A 27,543-nucleotide genomic window follows, 5' to 3' on the forward strand; every position below is an offset into this window, starting at 1 on the left:
GTTGAATTCTAGGCATGGAAAACACGAGCTTAAGGAGGCAGAATTTTATTCCACACCTGGGATTTTGTCCCTTAGACTCACTGGGGACATTGGGGTTTGTCCTTTTTGTTTCACCTTTTCCTCCATCCATCCCTCCCTCCTTTCTCTTCTTCCCTTGCTTCTTTTGTCCTTTCTCCTGTTCCCCTCTCAACACCAGGAGAGATGTGTGTGTGTGTGTGTGTGTGTGTTTTGGGGGAGTGCTCTGCAGCTCCCACTGTGGGAGGTCCACCCAAAAATGTGGGGCTGAAATAGTGCTCGGGCAGTGATCCCCACCAGTGACCTGGGCCATCCTTTGGGCTCTCTGGTGAGAACCCTCAGCCTCCCGTCCTCAGTCTCTACCCTGATTGGCTGAGCAGGGGGTTATTGACAGGGAGGAGACTCACGTCCTTGTTGTTCTCTTTTAAGACCAAGGAACTAAGTCAGAACCAGTTCTATGTTTGATGAATTTTGCTGCTTCTCTGCATTAATGGTCTCTGAGCAGTTCATGATTCTCTCTAACATTGCAGTTCTCCTCAAATACTTGCTGAATAATTCCTGTGCACTGTTGTTGGTCTGGAGCTCATCTGAGAGCACTTTATTCAGGTCATTCAATGTCTGAAATTCAAGATCCGACAGTTAGTTTGAAAATCAGGGCTCTTGGGTCCTATTCCCAACTCTGCCACTGACTGGCTGTGTGACCTAAGACAAGTCAATTCTCCTTTCTCAGCCTTAGCTTCTCCCTCTTTCAAGTAGGGGGACACATTGAAGGAACTCAAGGGTTAAGGTGGCTGCTGTAGCTCAGAGGAGGGTCCTTGAGTTCCAGTAGGCTGGTGAGTTTGGTCACTAACATCCAGCTGCCAAATGCAAAACTCCCTCTTCCTTGTGGCAGGTGGCAACAAGGAGACTCACAACCCTCAGCACCCTGAGAAGGGTCACAATGTGTCTCTATGTTGATCCACCTGTCAAATTCACACAGTGAAAGCTCCCGATAGCACAAAACTCTGCCCTATGAAATCATGGAACATGTGCTCTTTGCTCTGTGAAAGCATGTAAAGAATCCAAGCGCTGGAGGACAGGGTTTGGGTCCAGAGTGACCTAGACAAATTGGAGGATTGGGCCAAAAGAAATCTGAGGAGGTTCAACAAGGAGAAGTGCAGAGTCCTGCACTTAGGACGGAAGAATCCTATGCACTGCCACAGCCTGGGGACTGATGGAGTGAGGGGGGTTTGATAGCAGCCTTCAACTACCTGAAAGAGCAGCATTGTGGCTTTCTCCTGGCCACTTTTGCTGGGCTGGGCAGGCATCCTGGGGGCCTTTCTAGAAGAGAATTGGGAACTGAGTTAGAAAAACCAATGTGAAAACCAGAACCTCAGGTTTAGACTCATTTATTTATAATATTAAATCTTCAATTCTAGTGTCACAGTCAATACAATTGCTTCAGCCTGATAGTTGCCCAAAGGGAAACTTAACTTCTCTCCAAGGGGAGTGGAGAGAAAGCACTTTTCAGATTCCAAGAGAGACAAGATGGTGAGGGTAAGAGCTTGCAAAGGACCAACCTCTGTTGGTGAAAGAGACAAGCTGTGGAGATAACCCAGCACCCTTCTTCAGTTCTGTGTAACCTGGAAGGTCGTCTCCTCCATAACCAGCAGTTAGAACATAAGAACAGCCACACTGAGTCAGAACAGTTCATCTAGCCCACTCTCCCGAAAGTGGCCAATGCCCGGCACCCCACAGGACCCCTGGGACCAACATGGATACAACACTACCACAAACAAGGTTAAAAGTCAATGCACGTGGGAGAAGGATCTTGTGTTTCATTCCTTATGTGCTAGTCCCATCATGTGGCCACTTCCTTTCTGTTAAAAGCTTTGGTGTTTTGCACAGAAACATTATTTCCCCAGGAGAGACCCAGGAGTGGGGCCTGCATTCCTGTTGCAAACAGTCACTGGAAGGGGGCAGACAAAGGCCTTTAGGACGAGGCGTCCGTCACTGTCAAAAGATCATCTCCCTCCTGCAGGTCACTGGCAGCCTGAATTTGTTCCTTATCCTCCCAGAGTCTGGGGGCTGGAATCAGCACTACCCAGCCCCTCCGTATGTAGCAGGAACAAACACAAACCTGGTCTTTAAAACAAGCTGTCCCCTTCCTTCTCAGGGAAGATTTTTCTGTGATTGAAATTGAGCTTCAGTTCCCCTCGCCTAGGGGCGGGGCGGGTGTGGGGCCAGCTCCCAGTGAGATCTGTTTTCACCTTTGCCCCCTTTCAGTCACTCTGGGATCCTAACTCTGCTCCCAGCTGTCAGGCAGCTTCCAGCCCATCCACCCTGCTCATTAACTCTGTGGTCATATGTCACTCCCTCTGCCAGCACTCACAGCTTGCAGGAAAGCTACTCCTGCCAGATGCATTGGTATAGTGGTGTGCATGGGTGCTTTCTAAATACTTCATCTGGGTTTGATTCCCAGCCAATGCAATAATGGCTTTTCTCTTCTGTTGTTTCCTTGTCTAGAAGTGGTTTAATTTCAGTCACATTGTGTTACAATCACATTATCAATAGAATGAAACAATAAATGTGTCAAAGTCCAGCAGGTCATACAGGATGGAGGCACACAAGGGGCTGGAATATGTCATCTGAGAAAGACAGAACCCTTGGAAACCTGCATCTCCCATCCCCTGGCCTTGCGTGTTATGATTCCAGCTGCGTGAGCTGTTTGTAGGATGTTCCGGCATGACGGGGAAATGAAGTTTTCAGTCAGTTTTTGCTCCTGCAGATTCCTTTGCTGTTACAATTATAATGACATGAACAAAAGGGAGCCACATTAAACATAACCCCCAAGTTGCAATACAGGGCGGGAAAGGGACGATCACGGTTAAGCCAAACACGTCAAAATAAAAATTAATACAAAAAAGGGGAGGGGGAAGAGATCAGGTATGTGGAGATCCCCTTGATATTTCAACGCACATTGTTAGAATCAAAGTTCAGACTTGACACTGGAAAACCTGCACCTACCTGCCTCTCTGAACACCTGTGATGAGCAAGATGGAGTTGGGACTCCTGTTCTGCTTCAATCATTTATTGTCTCTCTGTTCTCTCCTTCTTCTCCCCCCAATTCCTCGTCTCCAATGTCTCTGCCTTTCTCCTCTTGCTCCCTCTCCCCTGCCCTTTCCAGGAACTCACAGTCTACAGCATTTAGGACAAGCCAGAGCTCCCATGTTCTGCACATGAGCCTGTGTCAGAGAACGTGGGACCCCGGTCAGAACCAGTCACCTGATCAATATGACCCTTTATGGGCGACTTCTCTGCCTGCTCTAAAATTTACACCCCCCCCCCCACTGGAGGGGGTGGGGTACAGCTCTGACTGAGAGGCCCCACAGAAGAAACTTCAGCCCCAAAGACAAATTTGTGTGAAATGCTGAGAAGTGAAGAGCCCCCTTTTCCTCCCCCAAAGCCCCAGAACTCTAGTGTCACCCCCATGGCACCAGCACAGGGAACCCAGTGAGATGGGGTTACAGAATACAAGGGGGAGGGAGCAGGGGAAAGAGGTGACAGGGAGTCTCTCTCTTTCCTTCTCTCGTCACTTTCTGTTCTTCTCTTTCCTTCCAGGAACTGCAGTCACAGCAGGGAGGGGTTTGTCTCTTTATCAGGGATCCCTCTGTGTCACGGAGGCTGCACAAGTCATAGATTCTGTGACTTCTGCAGTGGCCACTGCGGCTGACTCCATGGCTGCCCCAGCAGCTGGCCTGGGGGCAGCTTGAGCAGTGGTTCCAAGGGTGGCAGGAGCAGCCACAGCTCAGTGGCTCCTGGCACCTGTCCCAAGGTGGCCGGAGCAGGGTTGGCCTCTGGGGATCCCCTCACCTGGCAGCATCTGGAGTGGCCAGGGGCGGCTCTAGGAATTTGGCTCCCCCAAGCATGTGCCTGCGGAGGGTCCGCTGGTCCCACGGCTCCGGTGGACCTCCCACAGGCATGACTGTGGAAGGTCTACCGGAGTTGCCTGCCGCTCTCCTGGCAAAATGCCGCCCCACGCGCGCGCGCTTGGTGCGCTGGGGTATGGAGCCGGCCCTGGGAGTGGCAGTGGGTCCCCAGGGCTTCTCCCCCAGCACATGGTGCCACGGGTCCCCAGGACTCCCTGTGCCCACAGCTGGTGCCACGGACCCCCTGGGCCTCCCTCCCCAAGATTCAATGAGGGGTATTTATGGTATAAGTCATGGCCGGGTCATGGGCAATGAGCGTTTGGTTTTTGCCTGTGATCTGTCCATGACATTTACTAAAAATACCTGGGATTAAATCTTCGCCTTCCTCATTATCGATCAAATAAATCGAAACGCCTCCACCTGCAAGTGGATTTAGCCCAGGACCCTCAGAGTCAGCAGCTGTTACGCCCCCACTGAGCTCTCTGGTCAGGTGTCCTAGCGCTGGAAGCCTCCTGTTTAGATCCTAAAATAGCGTTTTTGCACCAGGGGGGCTGAAATTTTGGACCGGACATTGTAGCTCCACCGTTATTTTACTGAATTGCTTCAAAACAGCAAGTCAAGAAAGTCTCCTAAGTGCCAGGCTCTCTGCCCTGGAAACAGCTGCCCCTGCTCTGCAGGAGTCTGTGCGTTCCACACAGCAACGTACACACCTGCTCCGCACTGACGGGGGGTCAGACAGTGACAGGGTTGGTAACACAAATACTTCAGACTATTAACTCCAGGTCCCTTCCTTTCTTTAACCCAGGATGTGCCAGTCACCTGATAACCATGGTGTTATCTTCACCTTAAAATACCACTCGGGAGATTTTCAGTGAGCCCTGCACCCCATGCCCTGCCTGCAGCCAGCCCCTGTCTCCAGCCAGCCCCGCACGCCCCGGCTCCAGCCAACCCCTGTTGCACCCCCCTGCCCTTCCTCCAGCCAGCCCCGCACCCCCTGCCCTGCCAGCCAGCCCCTGCCTGCAGCCAGCCCCACACCCCCTGCCCACAGCCAGCCCCTGCCACACCCCCTGCCCTGTCTCCAGCTAACTCCTGGCGCACCCCCTGTGGCCCCGCCCAAAGCCAGCCAGCCCCCACACACCCCCAGCCGTGGACACCCTGCCCTGTCTCCAGCCAACTCCTGCCACACACCCCTGCCTGAAGCCAGCCAGTCCCGCACTCCTCTGTCTCCAGCCAGCCCTGCACCCCTTGCCCTGCCTGCAGCCAGACCTTACCTCCAATCAGCCTCTGCCCTGCCTCCAGCCAGCCCCATGCCCGCTGGTGCCCTGCAGTTCCCAGGGCAGTAACCCTGCACACCTGCTTCAATGAGGGGGGCAGGGAGCAGCTGGGACCCACACATGTGCACACCCGAGGGTGACCAGACAGCAAGTGTGAAAAATCAGGACAGGGAGTGGGGGGGTAATAGGATCCTAGATAAGAAAAAGACCCCAAAATTGGGACTGTCCCTGTAAAATTGGGACAGCTGGTCACCCTAGCACACCCCCAGGACTCCTGAGTTCCATTGCTGGGTTTCCTATCGGTTCCACTGTTGGTTGTTTTCCTTTTCCGGTGGGACTCTGGGCAAGTTGCTCCCCCCCTCTAGGGCTCCGTCCCCAGCAGGCAAATGGGGATTTCGTACCTTCCCGCTATTGGAAAGTGCTGGGAGAATCCCCCAGCCAAAGCTGCTCTGACAGCGCTAAGCAGCATCTGACCATTCAAGGTCGGAGCGCGCTGCCCAGGAGGAGGAGTGTCTGGCTCTGGGGTTTCACTTCAGCCCAGTCTAGAGAGAGGGACCCAGCCATGGGGTTTGGCTCAAGAAGACCAAGTCTCCAATTCGTTAAGGGCGTTTTGAATTCCAGTCCTGTGCTCCAAAGTGCTTGGTGTCAGTTGCACGTTTTAGAACGATACTCTCCACTCCATTTTCCAAATCATCATTCATACTGTTTACCCACCTCCACTAGGCCCGGAACCCTGCCCAATAAGGAAAGAGGCTGGGTTTGGAATGATTTGTTCTTGACAAATCCATGATCCCTCGTGCTAAGAACCAAATTATCCTGTAGGTGCTGCTGACAAACTGAGTGTTTAAGAATATATTCCAGGATCTCTCCAGCTGTGGAAGTGAGGCTGGCTAGTCTGTAAGTCCCAGGGGTCTCTTTGTTCCCCTTTCAAAGATAGGTCCTGTCTTGTTCATGGATGGGAAGATGTTCTTTTTCAGGGATCTCAGACGAGAACTGGGGCACAACACCTGGTTTGTTAAGGCCACAAAAATGGAGGCAGGAACCTCTTCTCTCCTGCTGGCAAAGAACCCCAGGTACCTAAAAGACAGGGACTCACACCCCTGAACGGGATTTAGAAAAGGCAATGGTTAAAAAGTTTGGCCCCGACCATTTCTTGTTTCCACAGACTAGACATTTTAGCAAACTTTAGAATTCCTTGGTGCTAAACACCGTGAAACTCTCCTTTCTCCTTCACACAGGGCTTTATTGCCCCTTATCTCACTCAGGCTCAGGACTGCCCAGAGTTCGAGAACTGTCCCTGTTCCCATTGGACAGATGGGGAGGAGCCTGAGGTATAGAGAAGGGAAGTGACCTGTCACCAGATGGATCAGACTGAACAGGTTTCAGACCTCGAGGAGGCTCTTACCACCTAAACAGGGATGGCTGTTTTCTAGTAAAATCACTAAAAGGGAAGGAGAAAACTCGAAAGAGGATCCTCCTGGCGCTCACGTCCGTAAACCCGAATACTCTCTCAGTCCTCAAAGAGAGACCTGGAGAAGGAGACTTGCTGCAGCAAAGCCACAGGGGTCTCTGAGGTTTCCCTGGCCCCTCGCCCCTGTCCTGCCTGGCTGATGTCAGCATCTCTCTGTGAGGTCACCACCTCCCCACCACCTTGGACCAATAGTCTGAGGTCCTGCGAAAGGCCTTTGTGATGTCACTGCCGCACCCCTCCCTTGCTGTGCCAATGTCCTGCCCCTGGCCAGGCACTTTGGAGGTTTGAGCTACTCCCTGTGGATCACCCCACTCAAGGAGCGTTCGTTCTAGGCAGCAAGCCGGCTAGACAGTGAAACATCAGACGCTGCTCCCAATGCTACACTCAGTTTTTCAGAAATTAGTCAACTTTATGGCCAGAAGAGACCATTAGAGCATCTAATCTGACCCCCTACATATCACAGGCCTCCTGTATGACACAAGAGCTACTTTTGGGGGAAAACACATTCCAGAAAGGCATCTTATCTTCATGAAATGACATCAGGAGATGGCGAATCCACCACTTTCCTTGGTAGCTTGTTCCTGTGGTGAATCATCCTCGCTGTTGAATATTTGTGCCTTAGTTGTAATATGAATTTGTCTCTTTTCATCTTCCAGCCATTGGGTCTTGTTAGGCCTTTCTCTGCTCGATTCAAGAGTCCTTTAATACCCAATCTTTGCTCTCCATTAAGGCACTTCAACACTTCAGTGAAGTCACCTTTCCACCTTCTTTTGATCAGCTAAACAGGTTGAGCTCTTTCAATAGCTCCCTAGAAGGCATTTTTCTCCAGCCCTCAGAACATTTGGTGGCTCTTTGCTGCCCCAGCTCCAATTTCACAACATCTTTTTCAAAGGAGGACACCAAAACTGGAGGCAGTATTCCAGTATCAGTCTCACTGATGCCGTGTCACCTCCTGTGACATTATTGACATAATCTGTAACTGTATAGATCACCATTGCGACTGCTGTTCTATATTTGCAGCCAATATTGTAGAAAGGTTCTAGTGTAAGGGGTCTATGGAGAGGTTCTGATTGGCTGATTATAATTATGCTATTTCTAGATGTGTATCATTTTTATAGTTGACGTTATGAATTCCTGCTCATTTCCCCACTGGCTGGAGCATGGCTAGAGTGTGTCTGTGGTTAATGATGTTGCTATAGATTGTTCGTTTCCTGCCTTGGCAATTCAGACAGTCCCTTTTCCCAACATATCTCCAGCACATCATTAGTTCCAATAACAGGGGCAGCTTTTCTCTGGGGCACTGAGATTTTTTGGGGAGTTGGTGGCTCCTTTCTTTCCTCACCCTGGAGTAAACTCATAAGAACATAAGAAAGGCCGTACCGGGTCAGACCAAAGGTCCATCTAGCCCAGTATCTGTCTACCGACAGTGGCCAATGCCAGGTGCCCCAGAGGGAGTGAACCTAACAGACAATAATCAAGTGATCTCTCTCCTGCCATCCATCTCCATCCTCTGACAAACAGAGGCTAGGGACACCATTCTTACCCATCCTGGCTAATAGCCATTTATGGACTTAGCCACCATGAATTTATCCAGTCCCCTTTTAAACATTGTTATAGTCCTAGCCTTCACAACCTCCTCAGGTAAGGAGTTCCACAAGTTGACTGTGCGATGCGTGAAATAATTTCATTTGGTGTAGTTCTTGTTTTATGTGACCCCTAGTTCTTGTATTATGGGAATAAGTAAATAACTTTTCCTTATCCACTTTCTCAACATCACTCATGATTTTATATACCTCTATCATATCCCCCCTTAGTCTTCTCTTTTCCAACCTTAGTCTTCTCTTTTCCAACTCAGCTTTTTATTCCATGGTTCATGTTTTATGGAATAACAACATCAGCATGAAGAAAGAGGAGAGTGAATATCTCACTGCCAGGACTGAAGGTGGCCACGTCCCCTCTGTTTGACTGTTACGATTGCAGGAGAGAAGGTTTCAATGGAATTGAATGCCCTGGCTCAGACAAGAGACACAGGGAGGTTTTGCTGTTCATGGATCCATGCAAAGGAAATTGTGTCTCTGTGTGAAACTGAGGAGGGACATGAAATGCCCACAGGGTGGCGCAATGCCCTAAGCTAAGGCAGGAGGGTGAAGGAATCGGGCTGAGGAATGACTGACGTGGACTCACCTGGGATTGAAATGACATTTGTTTCTGTCAGGCAGTGAGAAACTGACATTAATTCAGATGCGGGGTTGAGGCTTCTTTAGCTCCTTGTAGAACTTGAACTTGATTTCCCAGAAGGGAGAAAGGGAAAGTCTGGGGCGGCCTTGAGTCCCTGGCTGGGTCTCCTGGGCAGTGGAAAACATCCCTTGTTTGGCCCTGCCAAGGGGATTGTGGAGGCTGAGACGCCCCTCGGCTTGGATCAAAGGGAGAGTTGGATGGAATTTATCACACAACCCTCCCTGCTCCCCAGAGCCCCACGGGGAGAAGCTAGAGAAGGGGGAGTCATTCCTCCCCTGCGCTCCCAGAAGAGCTGCTAGCAGGGCCACCCAGAGGCAGGGGCAAGGGGGGCAATTTGTCCCAGGCCCTGGGTCTTGCAGGGGCCCCCACAAGCAGGAGCGTAGCTAGGGGGGAGCAGGGGGGGCTGCTGCTTCCCCACTGAGCACATTCCCCCAAAGTGGCGCCTTAGTAGGAATTTGGAATAAGGTGGATTGATCTGGAATTTCCCCCCCCACACACACACACCTCCTGGGGTGGCAGGGGGTGCAGGTGGAGGGGCAGAGCCGAGGGCTGGGGTGTCGGTGGGGGAGCAGTAGGGGGGGAAAGGGCGGAGCCAAGAGCTGGGGCAGCATGGGGTATGTGGGGGGCAGAGCCCAGGGCTGGGTTGGCAGGGAGATGCAGGGGGGAGCCCAGGGCTTGGGTGGGGCAGCCAAAATTTTTTTGCTTGGGATGGCAAAAAACCTAGAGCCAGCCCTGCCTCCACCCACCGTGAGGTAGGTAGGAGCGGATCATTATTATCCCTACTTGAAAGAGGGAGAAGCTAAGGCTGAGAAAGGAGAATTGACTTGTCTGAGGTCACACGGTCAGTCAGTGGCAGAGTTGGGAATAGGACCCAAGAGCCCTGATTTTCAAACTAACCATCGGATCTTGAATTTCAGACACTGAATGACCTGAATAAAGTGCTCTCAGATGAGCTCCAGACCAACAACAGTGCACAGGAATTATTCAGCAAGTATTTGAGGAGAACTGCAATGTTAGAGAGAATCATGAACTGCTCAGAGACCATTAATGCAGAGAAGCAGCAAAATTCGTCAAACATAGAACTGGTTCTGACTTATTTCCTTGGTCTTGAAAGAGAACAAGGACCTGAGTCTCCTCCCTGTCAATAACCCCCTGCTCAGCCAATCATGGTAGAGACTGAGGAAGGGAGGCTGAGGGTTCTCACCAGAGAGCCCAAAGGATGGCCCAGGTCACTGGTGGGGATCAAATAAAATTCAGAATAAAATTCTGCCTCCTTAAGCTCGTGTTTTCCATGCCTAGAATTCAACTGTCACCAGATGGATCAGACTGAACAGGTTTCAAACCTCCAGGAGGCTCTTACCTTCTAAACAGGGACGGCTGTTTTCTAGTAAAATCACTCAAAGGGAAGGAGAAAACTCGAAAGAGGTTCCTCCTGGCACTCACGTCCGTGAACCCGAATACTCCCTCAGTCCTCAGAGAGAGACCTGGAGAAGGAGACTTGCTGGAGCAAAGCCACAGGGGTCTCTGAGGTTTCCCTGGCCCCTCGCCCCTGTCCTGCCTGGCTGATGTCAGCATCTCTCTGTGAGGTCACCACCTCCCCACCACCTCTGACCAATAGACTGAGGTCCTGCAAAAGGCCTTTGTGATGTCACTGCCACACCCCTCCCTTGCTGGGCTAATGTCCTGCCCCTGGCCAGGCACTTTGGAGGTTTGAGCTACTCCCTGTGGATCACCCCACTCAAGGAGCGTTCGTTCTAGGCAGCAAGCCGGCTAGACAGGGAAACATCTGACGCTGCTCCCAATGCTACACTCAGTTTTTCAGAAATTAGTCGACTTTACGGCCAGAAGAGACCATTAGAGCATCTAATCTGACCCCCTGCACAGGCCTCCTGTATGACACAATAGCAGGTGAGGGAGGGGGGCTGAGGAGGCGAGTGGGTGGGCAGTGGTGAGGGGGCGGGTGAGCCGGCAGAGAGCCAATATTCATAACTTCAACTACAAAAATGAAACACATCTAGAGATAGCATCATTATAATCAGCCAATCAGAACCTCTCCATAGACCCCCTTACTCAACAACCTTTCTACAATACTGGCTACAAATATAGAACAGTGGTCGCAACGGTGATCTATACAGTTACAGATTATGTCAATAACGTCACAGGAGGTGACACGGCATCAGTGAGACTGATACTGGAATACTGCCTCCAGTTTCGGTGCCCTCGTTTGAAAAAGATGTTGTGAAATTGGAGCTGGGGCAGCAAAGAGCCACCAAAGGTTCTGAGGGCTGGAGAAAAATGCCTTCTAGGGAGCTACTGAAAGAGCTCAACCTGTTTAGCTGATCAAAAGAAGATTGAAAGGTGACTTCATTGAAGTGCTGAAGTGCCTGCAGGGAGAGAAAAGATTGGGTATTAAAGGGCTCTTGAATCTAGCAGAGAAAGGCCTAACAAGACCCAATGGCTGGAAGGTGAAAAGAGACAAATTCATATTACAACAAAGGCACAAAAATTCAACAGTCAGGATGATTCACCACAGGAACAAGCTACCAAGGAAAATGGTGGATTCTCCATCTCCTGATGTCATTTCATGAAGACTAGATGCCTTTCTGGAATGTGTTTGCCCCCAAAGTAGCTCTTGTGTCCTACAGGAGGCCTGTGATACGCAGGGGGTTACATTGGATGCTCTAATGGTCTCTTCTGGCCATGAAGTCGACTAATTTCTGAAAAACTGAGTGTAGCATTGGGAGCAGCATCTGATGTTTCCCTGTCTAGCCGGCTTGCTGCCTAGAACGAACGCTCCTTGAGTGGGGTGATCCACAGGGAGTAGCTCAAACCTGCAAAGTGCCTGGCCAGGGGCAGGACATTGGCACAGCAAGGGAGGGGTGTGGCAGTGACATCACAAAGGCCTTTTGCAGGACCTCAGACTATTGGTCAGAGGTGGTGGGGAGGTGGTGACCTCACAGAGAGATGCTGACATCAGCCAGGCAGGACAGGGGCGAGGGGCCAGGGAAACCTCAGAGACCCCTGTGACTTTGCTCCAGCAAGTCTCCTTCTCCAGGTCTCTCTTTGAGGACTGAGGGAGTATTCGGGTTCACGGACGTGAGCGCCAGGAGGAACCTCTTTCGAGTTTTCTCCTTCCCTCTTAGTGATTTTACTGGAAAACAGCCGTCCCTGTTTAGAAGGTAAGAGCCTCCTGGAGGTTTGAAACCTGTTCAGTCTGATTCATCTGGTGACAGTTGAATTCTAGGCATGGAAAACACGAGGTTAAGGAGGCAGAATTTTATTCTGCAGCTTGGATTTTGTCTCTTAGAATCACTGGGGACATAAGGGTTTGTCATTTTTGTTTCACCTCTTGCTCCATCCACTGTCTGATCCCTCTTTTCTCTTCGTCTCTTGCTTCCTTTGTCCTTTCTCCTGTTCCCCTCCCAACATCAGGTTTTTTTCTCCTGCTGATAACAGCTCACATTAACTGATCACTCTCGTTATAGTGTGTATGGCAACACCCATTTTTTTCACGTTCTCTGTGTGTTTATATATCTTCCTACTGAATTTTTAACTGCATGCATCCGATGAAGTGAGTTTTAGCCCACAAAAGCTTATGCTCAAATACATTTGTTAGTCTCTAAGGTGCCACATGTTCTCTTTGTTCTTTTTGCAGATAAATTAATGGAGGTTAAGTCCATTAATGGATATTAGCCAGGCTGGGTAAGGAATGGTGTCCCTAGCCTCTGTTTGTCAGAGGGTGGAGATGGATGGCAGGAGAGAGATCACTTGATCATTACCTGTTAGGTTCACTCCCTCTTGGGCACCTGGCATTGGTCACTGTTTGCAGATAGGATATGGTGTTGGATGGACCTTTGGTCTGACCCAGTATGGCCGTTCTTATGAAGGGAAGAGCACAACTCCATTACAGAGTTTCTGTAGTGTAGTGGTTATCACATTTGCTTAACATGCAAAAGGTCCCTGGTTTGAAACCAGGCAGAAACATGATGGCTTCCTTTTCTCAGCTCCTAGTGGCCTGTCCCTGCTGTTGTAGGAGCAGCAGTGATTTCTATGCTCAAAAGGTCTGTTATACTTCCCCTCCCCCTCGCTTTTGTCTCCTCTACCTCTCTGAATACCTGTGAAGTGGCTTTCCCCCTCCCCCTCCCGCTCTCTCCTGCAATGCTTGTGGGATGAATGGGCTGGTTGAAGAGCAGAAGAGCTCCTAGACAGACAAGGTGTCTGGGACTCTCATTAGGCAGCACTCACACACCCAGAGCAGGGACACTGCATTGACACTGGCTGAGGTGGAGTGTGACCCACCAGATGCAGCCAAGTCATCTCCAGTCGCAGGCCATGAGGAGCAGGTCCTTAAAAGGGGAAGGGGCCCTGTGCTCAGCTGTGCTCTCACAATGCTGCCTAATGAGAGTCCCAGACACCTTGTCTATCTAGGAGCTCTTCTGATCTTCCAGCTGTTCAACCAGCTCCTTCATCCCACAAGCATTGCAGGAGGGGGGGAGGGGGAAAGCCACTTCACAGGCATTCAGAGAGGGAGAGGAGACAAGCAGGGGGATAGGGGGGAGTGTAACAGACCTTTTGGGCATACAGGTGATACGCAGCACACAGATCACTGCTGCTCCTACAACAGGGTAAGTTCTCAAGCAGCATGTTTCTTACTTTGCCCATCTGCCAATTTTGATAATTATCGATGGAAATATTTTGCCATTGGGTTCTGTGTTTACACAGAAATTGACAATTACCAACAAATATGTAATTCTTCCAGTCCTGCCTAGTCTGCAGTTGGTGGGTTTAGAGGGACACATTCACTCTCCCCACCCCCCATGCAGGCCTGTGCTCTCAACTTCCCACACGGCTGGGATCCTTCCCTGGTCTCCCCTCAGACCTCTGCTCCCCACCCCCACTTCTGGGATCCCCTCCTCACACTGTCTAACTCCCCTGCTGGCAGGATCCCTCCCTGTTCCTTTCATTTCCTGTCTCCACTCTGGGCAAAAGCTCTGCACGGTTCCCAGAGCCGAAGTTGAACCCAGGCCCTGTGGATGAAAACCAGGAATCCTGACCACTAGCCCATATGGGACTATTGGTGCGTCTGACGAAGCGGGGATTCACCCATGAAAGCTCCTGCTCCAATACGTCTGTTAGTCTATAAGGTGCCACAGGACTCTTTGCTGCTGTTATTACTACAACTCTCTAAGCCAACCCCTCGTGAGTGGGGCTAATGATGATGGGGGCTAATTTAGCTACAACGAGTCAGGAAAAAGATCTCAGAGTCATCGTGGATAGTTCTCTGAAGATGTCCACGCAGTGTGCAGAGGCGGTCAAAAAAGCAAACAGGATGTTAGGAATCATTAAAAAGGGGATAGAGAATAAGACTGAGAATATATTATTGCCCTTATATAAATCCATGGTACGCCCACATCTCGAATACTGTGTACAGATGTGGTCTCCTCACCTCAAAAAAGATATTCTAACACTAGAAAAGGTTCAGAAAAGGGCAACTAAAATGATTAGGGGTTTGGAGAGGGTCTCATACAAGGAAAGATTAAAGAGGCTAGGACTCTTCAGCTTGGAAAAGAGAAGACTAAGGGGAGACATGATAGAGGTATATAAAATCATGAGTGATGTTGAGAAAGTGGATAAGGAAAAGTTATTTACTTGTTCCCATAATACAAGAACTAGGGGTCACCAAATGAAATTAATAGGCAGCAGGTTTAAAACAAATAAAAGGAAGTTCTTCTTCACGCAGCGCACGGTCAACTTGTGGAACTCCTTACCTGAGGAGGTTGTGAAGGCTAGGACTATAACAATGTTTAAAAGGGAACTGGATAAATTCATGGTGGTTAAGTCCATAAATGGCTATTAGCTAGGATGGGTAAGAATGGTGTCCCTAGCCTCTGTTCGTCAGAGGATGGAGATGGATGGCAGGAGAGAGATCACTTGATCATTGCCTGTTAGGTTCACTTCCTCTGGGACACCTGGCTTTGGCCACTGTCGGTAGACAGATACTGGGCTAGATGGACCTTTGGTCTGACCTGGTACGGCCTTTCTTATGTTCTTATGTTATGTTCATGAACCACTCCAGTGGTCCCTGCAAACTGCTCTGCTGGGGCAGCAAAGAGCCACCAAATGTTCTGAGGGCTGGAGAAAAATGCCTTCTAGTGAGCTACTGAAAGAGCTCAACCTGTTTAGCTGATCAAAAGAAGATTGAAAGGTGACTTCATTGAAGTGTTGAAGGGCCTTCAGGGAGAGAAAAGAGTGGGTATTAAAGGGCTCTTTAATCGAGCAGAGAAAGGCATAACAAGACCCAATGGCTGGAAGGTGAAAAGAGACAAATTCATATTACAAATAAGGCACAAATGTTCAACAGCAAGGATGATTCACCACAGGAACAAGCTACCAAGGAAAGTGGTGGATTCTCCATCTCCTGATGTTATTTAATGAAGACTAGATGCCTTTCTGGAATGTGTTAGCTTCAAAAAGTAGCTCTTGTGTCCTACAGGAGGCCTGTGATATGCAGGGGGTCAGATTAGATGCTCTAATGGTCTCTTCTGGCCATAAAGTCGACTAATTTCTGAAAAACTGAGTATAGCATTGGAAGCAGCGTCTGATGTTTCCCTGTCTAGCCGGCTAGCTGCCTAGAACGAACGCTCCTTGAGTGGGGTGATCCACAGGGAGTAGCTCAAACCTGCAAAGTGCCTGGCCAGGGGCAGGACATTGGCACAGCAAGGGAGGGGTGTGGCAGTGACATCACAAAGGCCTTTTGCAGGACCTCAGACTATTGGTCCAAGGTGGTGGGGAGGTGGTGACCTCACAGAGAGATGCTGACATCAGCCAGGCAGGACCGGGGCGAGGGGCCAGGGAAACCTCAGAGACCCCTGTGGCTTTGCTTCAGCAAGTCTCCTTCTCCAGGTCTCTCTCTGAGGACTGAGAGAGTATTCGGGTTCACGGACGTGAGCGCCAGGAGGAACCTCTTCCGAGTTTTCTCCTTCCCTTTCAGTGATTTTACTAGAAAACAGCTGTCCCTGTTTAGAAGGTAAGAGCCTCCTGGAGGTTTGAAACCTGTTCAGTCTGATCCATCTGGTGACAATTGAATTCTAGGCATGGAAAACACGAGGTTCAGGAGGCAGAATTTTATTCCGCACCTGGGATTTTGTCCCTTAGAATCATTGGGGACATTAGGGTGTGTCCTTTTTGTTTCACCTTTTCCTTCATCCCTCCCTCCTTTCTCTTTGTCTCTTGCTTCTTTTGTCCTTTCTCCTTTTCCCCTCCCAACATCAGGTTTTTTTCTCTTGCTGATAACAGCTCACGTTAGCTGATCGCTCTCGTTATAGTGTGTATGGCAACACCATTTTTTTCATGTTCTCTGTGTGTATATATATCTTCCTACTGAATTTTTAACTGCATGCATCTGATAAGAACATAAGAATGGCCATACCGGGTCAGACCAAAGGTCCATCTAGCCCAGTATCTGTCTACCGACAGTGGCCAATGCCAGGTGATCCAGAGGGAGTGAACCTAACGGGCAATGATCAAGTGATCTCTCTCCTGCCATCTATCTCCATCCTCTGATGAACAGAGGCAAGGGACACCATTCTTACTCATCCTGGCTAATAGCCATTTATGGACTTAGCCACCATGAATTTATCCAGTTCCCTTTTAAACATTGTTATAGTCCTAGCCTTCACAACCTCCTCAGGCAAGGAGTTCCACAAGTTGACTGTGCGCTGCGTGGAGAAGAACTTCCTTTTAAACAAATAAGTGGGTTTTAGCCCACAAAAGCTTATGCTCAAATAAATTTGTTAGTCTCTAAGGTGCTACAAGGACTCCTTATTCTTTTTGCAGATAAATTAATGATCACACTGGTCCATTCTGACCTTAAAGGCACTGAGTCTAACAGGGAGAGGGAAGTAAAGGAAAAAAACATCAACCAAACATTGTAATACCAGGATGACTCCACCTGCTCACTCTATGGTCCCGCCCCTTTCTTCCTCCACTGGGTGTTTAATGACCTGCAGGACATTGATTCTCTCCTTCCATTGATAAACTGATACAATGTGACTGAAATTAAACCAATTCCCACCTCAGAAAATGTCACCTCACAGCATTGGCTGGGAATCGAACGCAAGTCAACTGCTTAAAAGGCAGCTATGCTCACCACTCTACCACCAACGCAGCTGGCAAAAGTACCGCTTATGCTTGCCCAATGAGGCTAGACCAGAATTGAGGCGTTTTCCTACCTGCTAAAATGCACTTGATTCTCATCACTAAACAAACACCTCCATCTTCACCTGGGTTTGAACCATCAGCCTTTCCATTAGCCACCAATGTTATTAATCACAGACACAGGTAACTGCCTACTTCCCACCTACAGGGGTACAACTGGCTACTGAGGGAGGTGCACTGCTGGGGTTATGAGTTCAGGCCTGACCCAGTTTTCATTAGCCATGGAGCTTCCCCCACTTGCTTTGTCTCAGTCACATGGAAAGTGCCATAGGAGGGTGATGAGAGTAAATTCTAAACTCTGAAATGTGGAGGTTGGCCCAGAGATTGGAATAAGGGGTTTGAAGAGAGAAAGCTCTAAGAGTATAAAACCAGACAGTCTCCAGGGGCAGGTTCGGTACAACGCCTCAACAGGGAGCCATTCGGGGGAGGGGGGTTTCACTTCCTCTGTTCAATGTCCTGAGAGGTATTTGAAGGTGAAGATAACACCATGGCTAACAGGTGACTGGCATGTCCTGGGTTAAAGAAAGGGACGTGGGTTAATAGTCTGAAGATTTGCGTTACCGTCACTGTCTGACCCCCCTTCAGTGCGGAGCAGGTGTGTACGTTGCTGGGTGGAATGCACAGACTCCTGGAGAGATGGGGCAGCTGTTTCCATGGCAGAGAGCCTGGCACTTAGGAGACTTCCTACACTTGCTGTTTTGAAGCAATTCAATAAAATAACGGTGGAGCTACAATGTCCCATCCAAAATTTCAGCTCCCCGCTGCAAAAACGCTATTTTAGGATCTAAACAGGAGGCTTCCAGCGCTAGGACACCTGACCAGAGAGCTCAGTGGGGGCGTAACAGCTGCTGACTCTGAGGGTCCTGGGCTAAATCCACTTGCAGGTGGAAGTGTTTTGATTTATTTGATTTATAATGAGCATCAGCTACCAGGGGAGAAGCCCTGAGAGTCGCTGCCACTGGGAAAGGGCAGGGGAGAGGGAGCAAGAGGAGAAAGGCAGAGACATTGGAGACAAGGAATTGGGGGGAGAAGAAGGAGAGAACAGAGAGACAATAAATGATTGAAGCAGAACAGGTGTCCCAACTCCATCTTGCTCATCACAGGTGTTCAGAGAGACAGGTAGTTGCGGGTTTTCCAGTGTCAAGTCTGAACTTTGATTCTAACAATGTGCGTTGAACTATCAAGGGGATCTCCACATACCTGATCTCTTCCCCCCTCCCCTTATTTGTATTAATTTTTATTTTGACGTGTTTGGCTTCACCGTGATCGTCTCTTTCCCCACCTGTATTGCAATTTGGGGTTTATGTTTATTGTGCCTCCCTTTTGTTCATGTCATTATAATTGTAACAGCAAAGGAATCTGCAGGAACAAAAACTGACTCAAAACTTCATTTCCCCACCATGCCGGAACATCCTACAAACAACTCACGCAGCTGGAATCATAACTCGCAAGGCCAGGGGAGGGGAGATGCAGGTTTCCAAGGGTTCTGTTGTTCTCAGATGACACATTCCAGCCCCTTGTGTGCCTCCATCCTGTATGACGTGCTGCACTTTGACACATTTATTGCCTCATTCTTTGGATGTGATTGTAACACAGTGTGACTGAAATTAAACCACTTCCAGACGAGGAAACAACAGAAGAGAAAAGCCATTATTGCATTGGCTGGGAATCAAACCCAGATCAACTGTTTGGATGGTACCTACACACACCACTATACCCCCAATGCATCTGGCAGGAGTAGCTTTCCTGCAAGCTGTGTGTGCTGGCAATGGGGTGACACATGACCACAGAGTTAGTGAGCAGGGTGGATGGGCTGGAAGCTGCCTGACAGCTGGGAGCAGAGTTACCATCCCAGAGTGACTGAAAGGGGGCAAAGGTGAAAACAGATCTCATTGGGAGCTGGCCCCACACCTGCCCCGCCCCAGGAGAGGGGAACTGAAGCTCAACTTCAATCACAGAAAAATCTTCCCTGAGAAGGAAGGGGACAGCTTGTTTTAAAGACCAGGTTTGTGTTTGCTCCTGCTACACACGGAGGGGCTGGGTAGTGCTGATTCCAGCCCCCAGACTCTGGGAGGATAAGGAACAAATTCAGGCTGCCAGTGACCTGCAGGAGGGAGATGATCTTTTGACAGTGACGGACACCTCATCCTAAAGGCCTTGGCCTGCCCCCTTCCAGTGACTGTCTGGTACAGGAATGCAGCCCCCACTCCTGGGTCTCTCCTGGGGAAATAATGTTTCTGTGCAAAACACCAAAGCTTTTAACAGAAAGGAAGAAAAGGAAATAGCCACATGATGGGACTAGGACATAAGGAATGAAACACAAGATCCTTCTCCCATGTGCATTGACTTTTAACCTTGTTTGTGGTGGTGTTGTATCCATGTTGGTCCCAGGGGTCCCCTGGGGCGCCGGGCATTAGCCACTTTCGGGAGAGTGGGCTAGATGAACTGGTCTGACTCAGTGTGGCTGTTCTTATGTTCTAACTGCTGGTTATGGAGGAGACGACCTTCCAGGCTACACAGAACTGAAGAAGGGTGCTGGGTTAGCTCCACAGCTTGTCTCTTTCACCAACAGAGGTTGGTCCTCTGCAAGCTCTTACCCTCACCCGCCTTGTCTCTCTTGGACTCTGAAAAGTGCTTTCTCTCCACTCCCCTTGGAGAGAAGTTAAGTTTTCCATTTGGGCAACTATCAGGCTGAAGCAACTGTATTGACTGTGACACTAGAATTGAAGATTTAATATTATAAATAAATGAGTCTAAACCTGAGGTTCTGGTTTTCACATTGGTTTTTCTAACTCAATTCCCAATTCTCTTCTAGAAAGGCCTCCAGGCTGCCTGCCCAGCCCAGCAAAAGTGGCCAGGAGAAAGCCCACACTGCTGCTCTTTCAGGTAGTTGAAGGCTGCTATCAAACCCCCCCCTCACTCAGTCAGTCCTCAGTCTGTGGCAGTGCATAGGATTCTTCCGTCCTAAGTGCAGGACTCTGCACTTCTCCTTGTTGAACCTCCTCAGATTTCTTTTGGCCCAACCCTCCAATTTGTCTAGGTCGCTCTGGACCCAAACCCTGTCCTCCAGCGCTTGGATTCTTTACATGCTTTCACAGAGCGAAGAGCACATGTTCCATGATTTCATAGGGCAGAGTTTTGTGCTATCGGGAGCTTTCCCTGTGTGGATTTGACAGGTGGATCAACATAGAGACACATTGTGACCCTTCTCAGGGTGCTGAGGACTGTGAGTCTCCTTGTTGCCACCTGCCACAAGGAAGAGGGACTTTTGCATTTGGCAGCTGGATGTTAGTGACCAAACTCACCAGCCTGCTGGAACTCAAGCACCCTCCTCTGAGCTAAAGCAGCCACCCTAACCCCTGAGTTCCTTCAATGTGTCCCCCTCTGGGGTCCAGCCCGGATCACCAGATACTCGGTGAAATCCCAGATCCTCTCTTGCCCAAGTATCCCAGGTTACTAGTTTTACTGTGGACCATTGCTACTGTATCTCACACAGCACCTGAGTACAGTTATCGAACAAGCAAAAAATTTATTTAACAATGGATAGAGATTTAAACAAACAAACGTGAGTGATGGAAACCAACTGTTACCACTAAACAAAGGCAGAAAATGATAGAATAGAAAGGCCAGCACAAAAAACAGAGAGAGGAACAATAAGATACTAAAAGGACAATGGTTGGAACTCTCCATTTCTCTCAGTCTTTGGATTGATGGGTACTAGAGCTGTAGCTACTGTTGAGGAACCAGGGTAAATTAAATCTAAGGTTTGAGCTGCTAGTGAAGCATTTCCCACATACACGGCATTCCTAGGGCCTCTCTTCTCCGTGGATTGTTTGATGCCTAATAAGGTGCGAACTGCGATTGAAGGTTTTCCCGCACTCAGGGGTACGTCTACACTACGGGATTATTCCGAATTTACATAAACTGGTTTAACAAAACAGATTGTATAAAATCGAGTGTGCGCGGCCACACTAAACACATTAAATCGGTGGTGTGCGTCCACAGTCCGAGGCTAGCGTCGATTTCTGGAGCATTGCACTGTGGGTAGCTATTCCGTAGCTATCCCATAGTTCCCGCAGCCTCCCCCGCCCCTTGGCATTTCCGGGTTGAGATCCCAGTGCCTGATGCGGCAAAAATCATTGTCGCGGGTGGTTCTGGGTAAATGTCGTCAGTCACTCCTTCCGCTGGGAAAGCAAAGGCAGACAAGCATTTCATGCCTTTTTTCCCCTGGATTGCCCTGGCAGATGCCATAGCATGGCAATCATGGAGCCTGTTTCGCCTTTTGTGACTGTCACCGTATGTGTACTAGATGCCGCTCACAGAGGCGATTCAGCAGCGCTACACAGCAGCATGCTTTTGCTTTTGCATGATAGCAGAGATGGTTACCAGCCATATTGTACCATCTACCATACCATAAATTGGTAATAAGATGATCGTGGCTACCAGTCCTTTTGCACTGTGCCATTTGCTGCTGTCATAAGTGCCTCTGGCTGCTCTTAGCCAGGGGCGCAAAAGCCAAAATTGGGAATGACTCTCTGAGTCGATCCCTCCTTTTTGGTATCTAAAAATAGAATCAGTCCTGCCTAGAATATGGGCAAGTGTACTAGAGAACCACTGTATCAGAGAACCAGAGAGCACAGCTGCTCTATGTCAGATCCTGCATAGATTATGAGCTGTATGCTATTCACAGGGGGTGCTCCTGCAACAACCCCACCTGTTCATTCCATTCTTCCCCAGCCTTCCTGGGCTACCATAGCATTGTCCCCCCACTTGTGTGATGAAGTAATAAAGAATGCAGGAATACTTGTTAGTGAGAAATGAGTGGAAGGCAGCCTCCAGTTGCTATGATAGTCCACATAGGACATTAAGGAGTGTGGAGGAGAGGAGCCCAGCATCCTGCTGCTAGTCCAGGGGCAATTGAATCTTTTCTTTACACATGAAGGGTGGGGGCTGATGAAACTCAGCCCCCTGTTGCTATGATGATGATGGTTATCAGCCATATTGTACCATCTACCAGGAAAAATTAGGGCCAGGCGCCCTTGATTGACCTGACGGATGCTAGTCAGCATGGTTACCAGTCCTTTTGCACTGCCCCATGTGCCAATAGGCTGATGATGACGATGGGTATCAATCTTATTGTACCATCAGCCACCCATGGCGGGGGGGGGGGGAGCAAGGATGTTGGTGTTGAGTGCTGCACCATCACATCTATCTGCAGCATTCAGTAAAGATAGGGTGACATGTAAAAGAGTCAAGAGAGGATTGTTTTCCCTTTCACTTCTGGGGGTGGGTGGGTGTGTGCGTAAATTGCCTAGCTATGCCCTGACCCACCGCGGACACTGTTTTTGACCCTAGAAGCATTTGGAGCTCAGCCAAGAATGCAAATGCTTTTCGGATACTGCAGGAACTGTGGGATAGCTTGAGTCCTCCAGTCCATGAGCGTCCATTTGATTCTTTGGCTTTCCGTTACGCTTGTCACGCAGCAGTGCGCTGAGCCCCTGCTATGGCGTCTGTCTGGAGATTTTAAAAAAATGATTTTGAATTTCGTCTTCTGTAACGGAGCGCTGATAGAACAGATTTGCCTGCCCTTACAGCGATCACATCCGCATGGTCCATGCGGGAGCTCTTTCTTTATTTTGATTTTTAACTGCATCGCCACACGTGCTGATCGGAGCTCCATGCTGGGCAAACAGGAAATATTCAAAACTTCGCGGGGCTTTTCCTGTCTACCTGGCCACTGCATCCGAGTTCAGATTGCTGTCCAGAGCAGTCAGTGGTGCACTGTGGGATACCGCCCGGAGGCCAATACCGTCGATCAGCGGCCACACTAACCCTAATCCGATATGGTAATACCGATACTAGCGCTACTCCTCTCGTTAGGGAGAAGTACAGAAACCGGTTTAAAGAGCCATTAAAATCGATATAATGTGCCTCCTAGTGTGGACGGTTGTGGCGTTAAATTGGTTTTAGGCTCCTAAAACCGATTTAAACGCCTAGTGTAGACCAGGCTTCAGTGCATTCGTAGGGCCTGTCCCCTGTGTGGATTCTCTGATGTCTAGAAAGGACTGATCTTTGAGTGAAGCTTTTCCCACACTCACGGCATTCAAAGGGCCTCTCCCCTGTGTGGATTCTCTGATGAACAGAAAGGGCTGAGCTGCTAGTGAAGCTTTTCCCAAACTCACGGCATTCAAAGGGCCTCTCCCCTGTGTGGATTCTCTGATGAACAGAAAGGGCTGAGCTGCTAGTGAAGCTTTTCCCACACTCACTGCATTCAAAGGGCCTCTCCCCGGTGTGGATTCTCTGATGTTGAGAAAGGTTTGAGCTGCTAGTGAAGCATTTCCCACACTCACGGCATTCATAGGGCCTCTCTCCTCTGTGGATTGTTTGATGCCTAATAAGGTGCGAACTGCGATTGAAGATTTTCCCACACTCAGTGCATTCATAGGGCCTGTCTCCTGTGTGGATTCCCTGATGTACAGAAAGGGCTGAGCTGTGAGAGAAGGTTTTTCCACACTCACTGCATGTATTTTTTCTCTTTCGCCTGAGGATATCCTGCTGTGTTGTGGTTTCCATGAGGACCTTCTGAGTTCCCCAACAGGAAATAAATTTATCCACTTTCTTCCCTGGCTGGTTTCCTTGATCTGTTTCTGGTCTGTGCTGAATCTCCCAGGATTTTCCCTGCTCATGACTCCTGGACACATTCCTTTTCCATCTTTGAGATAATGCTCTGTTTTTACCCACTGGCTCAACATTTTCAGGCTGAGAATTCTGCTCCTCTTTCTCACATGCCATTGCATCACCTGCTGTGATAGAGACAGAAACCTCAAACAGGGATGGAAAGGGGAAGACCAAACAAAAACAAGTGCTGAAGACAGGTCAAATAAAAATCAGGAGCTGATCTCCCCCAAACTCTTCCCCCAAATAGGAGAGAGGAGGGGGATGAATTCAGCCTTCACATCCCATCCAAATACGCAGGGGGAAGGAGGAAGCTACTGCCTGGTGTCTGCTAGGATCTATAGGAAGCCATGAACTATATTTACCCTGAGGATACGACCCCTGCTAGCGACAATAATGAACTGAGAGACCTCCCCAAGGGCTTTGTTGGGCATCCCAGATGTTTCCTTCAGGCACTTACAGATTCTGAGGTGGTTTAATGTTTCCTCACCTGTGCAGGGAGATCTCAGGATCCCTCTTTCCTCTGAATGCTGGAGGTCTGGGACCCATGGCTCTTCCCCTTGTTCCAGCTGGGAGATCACATCAAGTTGGAAAACTAGAAACCCTGCTCAGATGAAAGAAAACAAAGGAGTTCAGTTGATTTCATAAGACTTGGTCATAAAAAAACATTCTATTAATTTAACTTCAGTGCTTAGTGTGACCTGGTGGGCCAGGGGCAGTTCTCACTGAAAATGCCAAGATCAAGGCAGGCTGAAAAAGGGAGAGCAGATGCTCCCAAAACTGCTGGTTAACACTGAAGTTAAACTCACCGACCAGTCACCAACTGTGCTTCTGATCCTCCACACGGGTTATCGAGAAGCTGAAAAAAGAAATCACACGGCCCCCTTTATTGCATCCCTGTTCTCTGACTCCCAATCAGCAACTAGGTCCAGTACAGTGAGAGGTTATTTAAAAACTCTGCTCACATAAACAAAGTGTTCCTCTGACCCCAAAGGGTCACCCACATCACCAGGTCAGTATAGGTTTGGATATTACCCAAAATTCCATCCTTCCAGACAATCCTTTAGCATCTAAACTAAAGGTTTAAAAGAAAGAAAGACAGAAAGAAGTTAAATGGGAACGCAGTCAGATACATTTCAAAATGGATATATCAGGTTCTTAGCAGTATTGGTGAGTTGCTGGCTTGAAAGTCCATCTGGAACACATCCATAGCTTGGATGGGTCATTCAGTCCTTTGTTCCAGGGTTCAGTTTGTAGAGAAGTTGCTCCAGAGGTAGGAAGGGGGATTGAAGACAAAATGGAGATGATGCAGCTGCCCTTTACATTCCTTTTGCCATGTGGCCTGTACTTCCTGTGTCCCAAACACAAGCTTCACAGCACGTGGCATGGAAAAGCCTTGAAGTTCTCATTACACAGGCATATTCCGGCATGTCTTGCTGACTCAATAGGTGTATCCCCTTGGTCCTTTCCATGGGCTCATTGTACAGATGATGACTCTCAATGGGCCATCAAACAGGCTAGGCAGTGTTGATGCCAATATCATAGAATCATAGAATCTCAGGGTTGGAAGGGACCTCAGGAGGTCATCTAGTCCAACCCCCTGCTCAAAGCAGGACCAAACCCAACTAAATCATCCCAGCCAGGGCTTTGTCAAGCCTGACCTTAAAAATCTCTAAGGAAGGAGATTCCACTACCTCCCTAGGTAACCCATTCCAGTTCTTCACCACCCTACTAGTGAAAAAGTTTTTCCTAATATCCAGCCTAAACCTCCCCCTCTGCAACTTGAGACCATTACTCCTTGTTCTGTCATCTTCTACCACTGAGAACAGTCTAGATCCATCCTCTTTGGAACCCCCTTTCAAGTAGTTGAAAGCAGCTATCAAATCCCCCCTCATTCTTCTCTTCTGCAGACTAAACAATCCCAGTTCCCTCAGCCTCTCCTCATAAGTCATGTGCTCCAGCCCCCTAATCATTTTTGTTGCCCTCCGCTGGACTCTCTCCAATTTATCCACATCCTTCTTGTAGTGTGGGGCCCAAAACTGGACACAGGACTCCAAATGAGGCCTCACCAGTGCTGAGTAGAGGGGAATGATCACATCCCTTGATCTGCTGGAAATGCCCCTACTTATACAACCCAAAATGCCATTAGCCTTCTTGGCAACAAGGGCACACTGTTGACTCATATTCAGCTTTTCGTCCACCGTAACCCCTAGGTCCTTTTCTGCAGAACTGCTGCCCAGCCATTCGGTCCCTAGTCTGTAGCAGTGCATGGGATTCTTCCGTCCTAAGTGCAGGACCCTGCACTTGTCCTTGTTGAACCTCATCATATTTCTTTTGGCCCAATCCTCTAATTTGTCTAGGTCCCTCTGTATCCTATCCCTACCCTCCAGCGTATCAACCACTCCTCCCAGTTTAGTGTCATCTGCAAACTTGCTAAGGGTGCAGTCCACACCATCCTCCAGATTGTTAATGAAGATATTGAATATGTCTGGGGGTGTCACCCAGAAACACTGCACAAGTCTGGAAATACAGATATACCCTACATATCTATCACTCATAATACAAAGGTGATACAAACGTAGAAACAAAATTATCATACTTGGCAAATCATAACATTTTCACTGACACCTTACATGGCATATCTAGCACAATTCATTGCAATTTTATCAGATTATATTATTATTTTATTATTAATACCAAAGTGTGTCACAATTCCATACAGTGTCACACTTGGTAAACCAGAGAATTCCCTGGACCAGTTCCCCAGGTCCTTGAAGATGCCGAACACTGTGCTCATGAGGGATTGATATACCCACATATCTGCTGGGAACACACACACAGACACTGTGTCAGTCTATACCCCTGTGTTCACTAGAAAATTATGATCAATTTTGTACGCAGTATGGCTTTTGAGGTATCATGTGAAAACGCATAACCTACTGAATATTATCCTCCTGTTAAAACGTGTAGTAACACTGTATGTAAAGTTATGAGATTTTACAGTATGAGATTACTGAAAAAGTTACAATTCTGGGGAACACCCACAGACCAGTTCCTCAGAGACAGCAAGGCAAACAGCTGGTCAAACAGCCATTCTCCTGCAGGGGGAAGGTGGGAAGAAGACATTTACATTCCATCACAGGGACCACTTGAAGTTGTTGTGGAAAATGACCACACGACTGATTTTGAATCAGCTCAGCCTGAGGCTCTATTCTTGGTTAAAAGTGCGCAAGGGGGCGACAGCTATTGGAATATTGTCCCCCTGAGCTAAAAAATCACACAAGCCTTTTAAAGCTTAAAACCACAAACAATGACACATACGTTGCACGTTAATTTCCTTATTTGGAATATATTGCTCTCTGTATTGCAGGTCAAAAGCAAGCTGAACAATCAGTTTTCCATATTCAGCCTTTCCTGTTATTGTTATTACACCTGGTGATATGGGAGCAAGACACTGCATGTCTCAAGAAATGTCATTACCAACCTAGGCCATTTTCACATGCTGGGTGCAATCCAGAGCAGTGAGGAGTTGTGTCATCTGTAACCCTGGGTGAGATTCAGTGTTCTGCTGCTGGAGCTCCCTTGTCTGGATACTCCCAGCCAGCATTCAAGGACGCACCGAGTGTCTGTGTGATAAGTAACCCTGGACCGACGGCTCTGACTCCAGTCGCCTGCTTGTTACACCCCAAGCACATTCTGATTTGGGTAGAGAAGGCTCAGGGTTTGAGAGAAGGCCGGGGGTAGG

General features: G+C 48.8%; 1 non-coding gene across 1 annotated transcript; it reads left to right on the forward strand.

Moving 5' to 3' along the window:
* The first annotated feature begins 12,817 nt into the window (after nucleotides 1–12,817).
* TRNAV-AAC lies at nucleotides 12,818–12,890 on the forward strand. Its single transcript has one exon. It is a non-coding gene; the product is annotated as a tRNA-Val (tRNA).
* The last annotated feature ends 14,653 nt before the right edge of the window (nucleotides 12,891–27,543 follow it).

The sequence above is a fragment of the Mauremys mutica genome, unplaced genomic scaffold (assembly GCF_020497125.1).
Source record: "Mauremys mutica isolate MM-2020 ecotype Southern unplaced genomic scaffold, ASM2049712v1 Super-Scaffold_100036, whole genome shotgun sequence".
NCBI classification, from domain to species: domain Eukaryota; kingdom Metazoa; phylum Chordata; order Testudines; family Geoemydidae; genus Mauremys; species Mauremys mutica.